This window comes from Leopardus geoffroyi, chromosome B2 (assembly GCF_018350155.1).
Source record: "Leopardus geoffroyi isolate Oge1 chromosome B2, O.geoffroyi_Oge1_pat1.0, whole genome shotgun sequence".
NCBI lineage: Eukaryota > Metazoa > Chordata > Mammalia > Carnivora > Felidae > Leopardus > Leopardus geoffroyi.
In genome coordinates this window covers 93,426,909-93,439,410 of record NC_059332.1, presented here as the reverse complement: position 1 = coordinate 93,439,410, position 12,502 = coordinate 93,426,909, and the positions used below count along the sequence as shown (strand labels likewise).

Below are 12,502 nucleotides of genomic sequence, written 5' to 3'. Positions count from 1 at the left end.
TTAATTATTATTATTATTATTATTATTATTATTATTATTATTTTCACGCCCCAGGCTTAGTTCAGGGAGCAGGGTGCATGAGTTTTTTCTTGATGACCCATCAACTTTTTAAAAACTCACTCTATCCCTTCTAAACAAGTCCTTTTTGTCTATGTAGGGCCTCAGGTCCTTAGGAGTTTCCTGCTTCTGCTTCTCTACTTAATTGTCACTGTCTCACCAGAGCCAATAAAACCAGACAACCATACCTGGAAAATTCAGAGTGGAAAGGGGAGTGAGGTAAAGAAGGAAAGCAAAACTGGAGACTATTATTTCAAAAATACCCCCTCACACTAACTCATTTTACAAGGTGTTGGACAAAAAGTAGTAATCAAATTAAAGCTTTTAAGTCTCTGATTTGTCTCTATTTCTCCATGAAAATAAGTAGCAAGGATGTTTGCACTTAGGGCTTATGGTAGGGGAGTAGTGATAAACACTGAATTGGGCTTGAGCCTTTCCCAATGTTTGTGCTCAAGAAAACCCAAGACCTAACTCAGGACAAAGATAACTCTAGAACAGCATTGTCCAATAGAAAGACAGCTACATATATAATTAGAAGTTTTCTAGTAGACACATTCAAACATGTAAAAATAAACAGGTCAAATAGTTTTCATGTAGTATTTTATTCCACTCAGGTTATCCAAATATCCAAAACACAGACTCATACTTGTCACACTCTCTCTCACTTTTTCTCGTTTTTCCTCAGCTCACCTTTGGTTCACCTCATGCAGAATTCTAGTTGTGTCCTTCAATACATCCTTCAGTGTCCAACTTTATTACTATAACAGCTCTTTTGGAAATTGGCACTTCATTGCTAGTTACTAAATTAGAATGAAACTATTTAGGTCTCCTTTTACTTAACCTTTCCCTCTATAAAACTCCTCTCTTTGTGCAATTACACTTTTTCTTCATTTTCTTGATACACGTCTCATTCATAGCTCACCCCTAAGTATATTTCACCTATGCTTGTATTTACTGCCTACTTCATTTTTTGTAGGAGTGGGCCTTAATCAAGGAATCACATTTGAAACCTTTTGAAAAATATAAATTCCTTGATATTTCTGAGGATTTTTGTTCAGTAATACTGATGATCAACTCAGTTATCTGTAAATTTAAGAAAACTGATGATGTTGAATTCTGATGTTGATGCCCAGGTAGGATTGATAAAGACTGATCAAATAAAAACAGTTACACATATACTCCCACCTTCACCATGCTCTTTTATGTGTCAGGATATTTGTTCATCATGTTTCTTTTGCCTGGATTCCTCAAAATCAGAAACCTGGGCAAATTTAGCAAGACTTTGGTTTAATACTAGGAGGCTTACATACTTCTGGCTAACTTCAACTCCATTACCTAAATCAGCCTTTTGGTTTGAAATACTGGCAGTTAAATACTGATAAAGGGCAAAAGTGTCATGCTAGGGCATGCATGGTTTCTAATGTTTCAGATTGGGAGACTATATTAGTATTTTTATAAAGTTTGTGGCAGTAAATATTACAATATATTTTTATTGAATAAAAATCTAGTATATTTATATCAGTATGCACTTGGTGTCCCTGAATTTTTTTATGCCATTATATATCTATGCCATTTGTATCTAATTTGTGCCAGCTTAGAGTTACATAAACATATTCACGTTGGTATTTCAAGTAAGAAAAAAACGAATATGTTCCTTTTGAAATCACTCAGTTTAATTTTTTAATCAAAGCATTGGGTATGTACCATAACTCTAAAATAAATCTTTGGGACATGTAGCTATTATCACATTATAACTAAAGATGTGTGCCTTGAGAATATTTTTCATGATTCATTTATAATTAATGCCTGTGAACATTTCCCATATAATGATGATTTAACATTCTAAGATATTGAAACCAGTCAATATAATTTTACCTCATAATACTCAACTAGTTCTATGAAAATGCAAATTAAAGATCAGAGTATTAGGCAAATCAAATTTACATGCATATGGTGTATATACATAAAATGATTCAGAATATTGGATATCATTACCCACTCATTATACTCATAGACCATAATAAGGAACAAGAGGAATTTGCCACATAAAAGACATTAACAAAATGGAAAATTTTACAGGCATACAATTTATATTCTAAGCCCTAACATGGACCTGAATGCCAAAATCTATACAGCTAACAAAATAAAGGTAAAAGTAACATTTCTTTCAGCAAACTGATGAATATCTCTATAGGAAATAAACTCAATGAGGTTGGATATTATCTAGATCTCTTCAAAAGAACTTGAAAATACACATTGTTTTTTCTATTTAAATATTGGAATAACTCACTAAAGTGAACATAAACATGCAGTATAGTAATTTTGAGGTTAAGAACACATTTTTAAAACTTAGCAGTGGCTTGAATTGTGGGTTTACTGTTTACTAGTTATATTATCTTGCATGCATTTCTTAACTTAATTCTATACTTTTCTTTTACAATATAGAATATAACTAATCTATCACAGGAACACTGTTAGTATAAATACTATAATTATGGAAATATTAATGTGTGCATATAATTATGGAACTAATAATATCTGCATATAGTAAGTGTTCAGTATGTATCATGTAATATTTTTTCTAGTGAAACCAAACAGAAACTCACACTTTCATCTTTTTTCAAATGGCTGTTATTTTTTCTTAAGATTATTTTTATTTATTTTGAGAGGGAGAGAGAGCACACAAGAGCATGAGTAGCAGAGGGACAGAGAGCGAGGGAGAGAGAGAGAATCCTAAGCAGGCTCCACACTGTCAGCCCAGAGCCCCATGTAGGGCTCTATCTCACTGAACCATGAGATCATGACCTGAGCCGAGATTAAGAGTCTGACATTTAACTGACTGGGCCACCAGGTGCTCTGCAAATGCTTTTTAAAAGTGTATAAGTGTAAGCTTAAATCTTCTCATCTTAAATAAAAAATAAATGCATTTATAAAAACATTATTATATCATCAAATACAATACATTTAGAATGCTTGGTAAATTCCACTTTTAATGTTTTTGGAAGTAGAAATATTAGAATACTAATGCTGGAATACAAAGAAAGCATTTAATATTTATTATTAAAAAATAATGTGGAAAATAAATCCAGAGCAAATTTGAGGAGGAAAATATCAAATTTTCATTCTCTCTTGGCGTCTCAATATCTATTCCTTTAATTTCAGATTCTGCCTTTTACTTTTATGTGATTTTGAAAAACTCAATTTCCTTATGTGTAACCCAGAAATAATAGCAAATTCATAGATTATTATAATTTTTAACTTACTAAGGTAAATTATAGAAAAATATTTTGTAATGTGAAGAGAACTCTTTAAGTGTTGTTTACATGTATTTTTAGTTTGCTCATTAGAAAATAAAATAGAGATTCTTCACTTGGTCTGCAATTTACTTAAAATAGAAAAAAAGAAAAGAAAAAAAAACAAATGAGTAATGTTTGAAGTCCCTTTCAAAATGGAATTATATCCCATTTGTACCTTACACTCTTCTAAAAGCTTTGTATCAGAAATTCGTTTCAGAAATTCAAAGGAGTAAAAATCTTTCTCAGGTAATAAGATAAGGCCCAGCTTCAAAATATACTCTTGTTAATAGAATATTATATATCCCTAAGAATGACTTGGACAAAATTCTGGAACTTTAGTACATGAAGGAAAAAAAAAACCCTCAGGTTTGCAGAATAATACCTTCAATACGAATTCATCAATTTAAATATGCATGTATATATGCATGTGTATGTATATATACATACACATATATAGGCATACATACATACATAAATATGCAAATATATTTGTATATATGTATGCCAATGTAGAGAAATAGAACCAGAAAGATACACCAAACTATTGACAAACTAATTACCTCTGAGATAAGGAAATAAACAATAGCCTTATTAAAAAAGGATTTTCACCTTTTACTTTACATATTTCTGAACTGATTAAACTTTCCTATGAGAATATTTCTTTGTATTATTTGGATAATTAAAACACCAATGAAAAGAAAAATCTATTTAACTTCTATTAAAGAAAATGGTCATTCATAGTTAATATCTGCAAACTGGAATATCAAGCCTAAATTTCTAATACTGTCAGATAGCATCTCTAGTAGACTTGAAAAATCTGACTTCAAACTTCCAAGCTGAATAGTCAGATTCAAAATATATATTCAGGAGTTCAAACATTCCACTGATATTATTAGCTAAATCAGTATTAGGTCTTAAAAATAGAAATTGAGCGGCACCTAGGTGCTCAAAGCAACTGACTTTGGTTCAGGTCATGAGGTCATGGTTCGTGGGTTCAAGGCCCGTATTGGGCTCCATGCTGACAGCTCAGAGCCTGGAGCCTGCTTCAGATTCTTTGTTTCCCTCTGTCTCTGCCCCTTCCCTGCTCATGCTCTGTCTCTCTGTCTCTCAAAAATAAATAAACATTCAAAATAGAAATTGATAACTGGTTTATACTTCTGCATGTCCACATAGACTCTGTGGCTGGGGTTAGAAGCAGTACTCATTCAGAGTTGGAAATATCAACCTTAAAACTATGTGTACCTGCAAAGTGAAACATCTGATCAAACATCCTGGTAATATATGTTTATTTTACTCCAGTTCAAATATGTGAGTATCTGCAAACATATAGATTTCCTAACACCTTAATTTTGCTCCATCTTTTAAACTGGAGTACATTTCTTTAAAAAAAAAAAAGTTATGGTAGTTATATATATGCTATGGTAATGTATAATATGTATGAAATGCTTTCATAAAGAAATTAACCCCTAAGGATAAATGATTAACTGGTTTACTTTGTATGTCATGATCTATCAAGTTCTTGAAATTAAGTGCAGTTGAGGTGTTATGCCTCTACAATTTTTCAATTTAATATACACATGTATATACAGTTGTGTATATGATTAAAGCACAATTTGTGTTTTTATTTATTTATTTATTTTGAGAGAGAGAGAGAGAGAGAGAGAGAGAGAATCAGAATCCCAAGCAGGCTCCATGCTCAGCACAGAGCTGAGGCAGAGATCTATCTCACAACCATTAGATCATGACCTGAGCCAAAATTGAGTCAGATGTTTAAAGCACTGAGCCACCAAAGTGCCCCACATTTGTGATTTTGAACTTTTGGAGAATTGGAAGCAGATATAGGAGACTAAAAAGCATAGCTGTAAGAGGAATGGCTATTGGACAAGAATATAAAAATGATGCTTTATTAAACTTCTGAGTAGATACATAATTTTGCCTACAGGTTAAGCAACTAGAATAACTGTATTTATATGAAATCCTTCTAGCGATAGTCTCCTGATTACTAAGGAATTACTGAGTTGATGCCATAGCATATGGTGATGAAATTAAAAATTTTCAAGCTTCCAGGAGTCTCGGCTTATTCCACTGAAATAAACCTGCAGCCTATTTAAGGGGTAACAAAATATTTTGCTGAAATTATTAAAATGTGATAAAATTAAACATATTTTGACTTCTTTTTCTTACCAAAGCACCTTTGTTAACGTTTCAATGCAAGATTTCAGAAATTAAACTCATATATTGATAGTCTTCCTATTTGTTTTTTTTCTCATTTTCATTCACCCCAATATTTATTTTTCTTATCCAGTTTCCAACATAAAATGTATAGTTTTGACTGTGTCCCTGTGCTACATACTGCTTTAGTTGTGGAAATTAAAATAAAAGTAAAAATATCCCTGCATTCAAGTAAGGTAGACAGCCCCTGAATATAATAAAATGTATGTAATAGGTTCAAAGGAGACAAGGGCTAACAAAACCCACAAAATAAAAAGCAAACTAAAGAGCAGGGGTAGGTAACAAGTGCCACTTTGTAATGCTAACTGGGGTGGTCAGGGTAGACCTCCAAAAGAAAGATGTCAAAGGAGCGAAGACCTGAAAGAGGTGACGGAGGAAGATTTCCACATATTGGAATGAAGATATCTCTAAGCAGAGCAAGAACCCAGTGCAACAGATCCTTGAGACTTGAATATAAAAGTATGTTAAGGGAGCTCGAGGAGGCCTTGTGTAACATGTGCAATGTGAAAGGAAAGAAGAGTAGTAGAAGTAGGCGTTAGTAAGGATACTGGGAGCTAGTTCGTGTTCTACAGGCCATTCTAAATACATTGGCTTTTGGAGACCTTTCTAGGGCTTTTGCATAAAAGAATGGTAGGATCTACTTATATTTTATTTTATTATTTTTTAAAGGTTTATTTATTTATTTTTGAGGGGGTTGTGGAACGAGCAGAAGGGAGGGGTGGGCAGAAAGAGAGGGAGACAGAATCCCAAGCAGACTCAAATTCACCAACTGGGACATCAGGACCTGAGTTGAAATCAAGAGTTGGACGCGCAACCAACTGAGCCACCCAGGCACCCCTACTTATATTTTTAAATAATTACTTAGGTAGAGCGGCTGAGAATCAGCATAAGGGTCCAAAGGTGGAAGCAGGGAGATTACTTAAAAGGCTTTTGGAGCAATGCTCACGACTTCTGCTGGAAAGGCCACGTGTGGAGCATATGTAATTCCTTTAGATTCCAGCGCTTGGTCAGTGCTCTAGTTGGTTCTCACTGCAGCACCCCAGGCTGGGCCCTGGTAAAGCTGAGAGAGGTGGCAATTCTGAGGCCCCAGTAGTTCAAGGGTGGTCAGTTTGCCATTCATTGGGGCTTTCTTCCTCTTGTGATTTGCCTGGCCTACTTTAGGAACAAAAGACTTGGGTCATCTGGATTTGGAAAACCATAGAGGAACAGAAATGTTCACTTGGTAATAATTCATCAAACTGTACATATATGGCATATGTATTCCAATGTGCATGTTACAAGTCAATAAGAAGCTGAAAATGGTTAAACATGGAATTTAGGTTGGGAAAAGAGGGCAAAAAGGAAATCAAGGTGATGAGGACTGTATGATCAATCGATCGATCCAGGTCATAGTGGGTTGGAAAATTGTTAGAGATTGCGTAATAAAAGAAATGTGTTGGAATGCTATGAGGTTGTAGATAATTGTGTGTGTTAGTTTGCTAGGGCTGCCATACCAAAATACCACAGACTGGCTGGCTTAAATAATAAAAAATTATTTCCTTACAGTGCTGGAGGCTTGGAAGTCCAAGATCAACTTATTGACAGGGTTGGTTTTATTCTGAGGCCGCTCTCTCACAGGATTGCATATGACCATTGTTTTCCTCTGTTTTTACATGGTCTTATCTCTGAGAACCACATTTATGTGTCCTAATCTCTTCTTACAAGGACACCATCATATTGTATTAAGGTACACCCATATGGCCTCATTTTACTTTAATTACCTTTTTAAAGGCATTTTCATACAGGTACATTGTGAGGTACTAGGAGTTAGGAGTTCAACACAGGCACTTGGGGTAGGGGTATCATAGCTCATCCCATAACAGTGTGGGATGCCTGAAATTAAGACTGGAGGAAAATTATTGTGTAATAATAAGGTCTAGGACATGACTATGGAAATGAATAGCTGAGGTAATGTGCAGGGCAAGATCACTGGAAGAGAAATGTGCCAGTAATGGTCATATTTGTGTATAATGAAATTACCTAAAATTAATACAGGAACAGTGTGTTGAAAGAATTGACAGTAAGCAGGATGCTAAAATAGAAGTCAGGATGATCTGAGAGTGTAGAAGAAAGTATTACTGAAGTGAGATAATATGGACCCGTGACATGAAATTCGGTGTTGTGTGGTTTTGAAAGTAAAGAAGGAAAATGGTCTGAGAGCAACAATGGAATGCAAAGAAGACCCTTAGCTCCAACGCCAGGACCATTAATATATGGATTATGATAGAAAAATGGTTCACCTGTTAAGAAGGCTACAAGTAGTAAGACTCAGAGAAGTCATTTATTGAAAGACTATGGAAATAATCAGAGAAGTGGCTAAGGATTTAATGTTGTTGTGATGTAGAAATCCTATAGTGACACTGTAAATATTTAGAAGTGCAAATGTATGTATATGTATATATATATATGTATATATATGTGTGTGTGTGTGCGCGTGTGTGTATAGATATATATATGTACACAAAACATGCAGAAACATGTAGGCACACAGTCATGTGGGTACACACACACACATGGAGTTTGTACCTGTGAACCAGAATGGGCACTTTTCCAAAATATTTTACTTATGTCCCTGTTGTAATTAAATAGCTTCAAGAGAAACATTAGCTATTGGACAGTTTACAACTCCAGAAAATAGGTGACTTGGTATGAAAGGTCACTTTCCAGAGAGGTCTATTATGGCTTTTTGTTTCTTCCCACTCTTTCCCCTTGCATCAGTTACTTCCCATGCATGCCACCCCCCTACTACCATGCTGTCACGTGTAGCATCCCTCTTGACTTTCTAAATGTAAGGAAAAGCTGAAACTTAGAAATTTAAAACTAGAGAGCCAGTGACCACATCTTGGAATTGAGACAAATTCAGGAATGGCTCAGAACCAGCCCAGACCTTCTCATAGTAAGTGCAGTGCAAAAGGATTATTGAAGCATTTTTCATTTTGTCAAACATTTTAATTTTTCTTTCCTTCTATTCATTATGACGTTTTTCGATCTTGCTTGGTTGAATTTGCTATCTGACTCTTGGATACTATTTCAACCAAAATCAAACAAATCATAAATTCCTGTTTGCTCTAAAAATAGAATGAGGGAAGTGAATTATCCCCTTTGAAATCAAAGCAGCCATTTCGTATAAAATTTACATAAAGCACAAGAAAGAAAAAAAACAAAAGGGAATATCTCAAAAAATGAAAGGTCATGATTCATATTTCAATTAAATTATTCTGAGGAAACAGTATGGATATTTCATAGCACCTCTTGATAAAGGTTTAAAGGCTGTAAATTGTTGCTTAATACATCAAAATATAATTATATGAGATGATCAAGAGCATTTTTCTCTTCTTTATTAAATCTTCTATTAGAGAAAATACTTATAGTAAGGATATATATATTTTATACTTAAAATCAATACATTGTTTTAAGAGTATAATCCCTAACATTTCAGATGTTATTTAAAACCACAATTGTGTGACATATAACAAGAAATCTAGTTGAGACTGCTAAATATAAGTTCTCAGCAAAATTTTAACTTCTTTGAAATTTGTATCTTTCAACTGAGTAACTAGCACTCTAAAATTATTTTTTCCCTTGTTTATCTTCTTGAGGTGAACCACATGAACTGGCTTGCTCAATTTTCTTCTGTTTTTATGTCTCAACACAGAAGCAGTCAGTCATACGAAAGTACAGATGTTCTCAAATAATCATGTTCCAGAGATGTGGAGAATGGAGAATCTCAGTGGATTTGAAATATTTCTAAAATTGGATCAGAAACTTTTATAGCACACTTTAGTCTTCTGAAGTAGATGCTTAAAGAATTCAGAATAAATCTGCTTGTCTCCTATCCTATTAAAATGGCAACATTCCTGTTGTGCTACATAGCTTGCTTTGCTAAGCTGAAAAATTAATTATTTGTTTTTGTTTAAAAGAATATACTAGTCACTGCTTATCCACAGGGGATATGTTCCAAGACCCCTAGTGAATGCCTCAAACTGGATAGTATTGGACCCTATATATACTGTTATTTTCTGTATATACATACCTATGATAAAGTTTAATCTATAAATGAAGCACAGTAAGCAATTATGATAACAGAATAGAACAGTTGTAACAGTATATTATAATGTTGTGAATATGTTTCCTCTCTGTCTCCAAGTATCTTATTGTACTGTATTCACCCCTCTTGTGATGATGTGAGATGATAAAATGGTTATGAGATGAGAAAGAGTGAGGGGAGTGACTCAGGCATTGTGACCTAGCATTAGGCTACTCTTGATCTTCTCATGATATGTCAGGAGGATCATTTCCTCAGAAGGTCAATTATTTGCTTCTAAACCACAAAGAGGAAGGACTGCTGTGCACTTAGAGTCAGGGTCTAGAGCTCTGCTTTTGATGTTCATTTGGAATTTGTATTTGAAGAGAAAAATGTATACAGTAATGAATGAGTTTTTGTATAAGTCCTGCCAAATATACTTTATATTCTTCTCTGTATCTTGCACAAGATCTGTCTGGTTAAAGTCTACTCTAATTTCTAAATTCTATTTATTCTTCTTGAATTTGTTTCATTTTGCATGGGTTTTAGCACAAGTCATATTACATAGTTTCTTTTAGTTTTGCCCAGATATGGGTTAAAATTTGAAACTCTTTATGTGTCTGCATATATAATCATTTCAAATCCTTTTTCCTACCCTAAGTCATCAGAAGGATAATCCATATAATTTTTTCTATATTAACTAATTTATTTTACTTGTAGTGTTATAAAAATCTGCTTACTCTTTTTATTTTCTTAGGAGTTTTGACTTGTGAATATTCTGAAATAATATCCAAATAGAACAATGGAGGATTGTTGGAGGTCATTGTGAGGTCATGATCAATGGGTGAAGCAAGATTTGGACCTTGGCCATAGGAGACTTCTCACCCCATTCCCATAGTGGGAGCCATTTTCAATTACACAGCCTTGACAGCAATATGTTGTTGAGACCATCTGGACTGACCACATTGATGAATCCAATTAAGACCTCTGTATAAACTTTTAAGATTCTGGTGGGCAGATTTGGAGATCTACTCATCTTGTGGCCACTCAAGATAACCTTTATAAGTAAATTCTTGCTTATTAAACAAGCCACCTATCAATCTGGAGTGATCTGCCTCTTTCTTCTGCCTCTCTTTGCCCTTTGTGTACTGGGCTAGTTTAGCAACCAACAAGGATAACTACCAAATATTTATGCATCAGTGTTTCTGCCATTAGGAGAGGTTTTCCTTTGCTGATCAAAATAAATTCATAGGATAAAGCCTATGTTAACAGGATCACAGAGTGCGTAAATCTTTTGCCTTGATTCAGTTTACATGATAATAAGTTGTATATTTTATTCTGATTTAACTGTTTGCCAACGTTTCTTAAGTGTATATGTTTTGTCTCTCCAGCTGATATGAGTAATAGAAGACAGGCTACACGTTCATTTTTATACCTCTAGAGTATCTTCAGAGGCATTCAATAAGTAGGGCTGACTCTTATTTACATTTTAAAATTTGTCTATTAAAATCTCTTATTAGTTATTGGATTCTGTTGGTAAAAATCATATTAATTCCTCTTAGGAAACTGCGAAATCCAAAGCTATCTGATAAGTAAAACTAGGACCCATTAAGGAGAACATGCTATTGAAAAGTCATGGCACCGCAGTATTCTGCTCTACTTTAATTTTTAAAAAATATTTATTTATTTTTGAGAGAGAGAAAGACAGAGAGCTAGCAGGGGAGGGGCAGAGAGAGAGGGAGACATGGAATCTGAAGCAGGCTCTAGGCTTCACGTGTCAGCACAGAGACGACTCACCAACCTTGAGATCATGACCTGAGCTGAAATCAGACGCTTAACCAACTGAGCCACCCAGGTGCCCCAGATCTACTTTAATACTTCTAGTAAATATATTCTATACTGACTGAATATAATTCTAAACAAACAGTGGTAATGTCAAAAAAAAAAAAAGAAAAAGAAAAAACATGGGGCGCCTGGGTGACTCAGTCACTTAAGCATGAAAATTCGGCTCAGGTCACGATCTCAAGATTTGTGAGTCCGACCTCTGCATCAGGCTCTGTGCTAACAGCTCAGAGCCTGGAGCCTGATTCAAATTCTGTGTTTCCCTCTCTCTATGCCCTTCCCCAGCTCACGCTCTGTCTCTCTCAAAAATAAACATTAGGGGCGCCTGGGTGGCGCAGTCGGTTAAGCGTCCGACTTCAGCCAGGTCACGATCTTGCGGTCCGTGAGTTCGAGCCCCGCGTCGGGCTCTGGGCTGATGGCTCAGAGCCTGGAGCCTGTTTCCGATTCTGTGTCTCCCTCTCTCTCTGCCCCTCCCCCGTTCATGCTCTGTCTCTCTCTGTCCCAAAAATAAATAAATAAACGTTGGAAAAAAAAAATAAAAAAAATAAACATTAAAAAAATAAAAAAAAAAAAAAAAGAAAAATTATTCTTTTCTGAGGCAAACTGACCATAAGAGTACATCTGGACTATGTGCACTCTAATGATACTAAGTATTCGACATGATTTTAAACCACATATGTCTGTCTATATCATGGAAGTTTTGTGCTTGTAACATGTTATGGTTCCAAATGGCTTTTAAATCAATATTTTTATGTTTAAATATGTTAAAATCAGTTAGACTTCTATCTGCAATAATTAGAGACCAATAGGGGTTTATCTCCAACTACCTAGTCTTTAGTATTTCTGGAACTTAAATAGTATGCACAGGTGAAAAACCAATCTTACAATATATTTGTGCTATTTACTATATATATGATACATGTAATATGTATTAACTTGTCTGTAAAATCATTTATATTGATAAGTTATAGTACAAACGTTGAAAAGTGTTTCCTAAAAATAATGACTTCTC

General features: G+C 34.5%; 1 long non-coding RNA gene across 2 annotated transcripts in view; it reads left to right on the top strand.

Annotated features, from left to right (window-relative positions):
- Positions 1-12,502, top strand: part of LOC123608779 — a 368,747-nt gene that overhangs the window by 261,700 nt on the left and 94,545 nt on the right. The gene's annotated exons all lie outside the window — the stretch shown is intronic.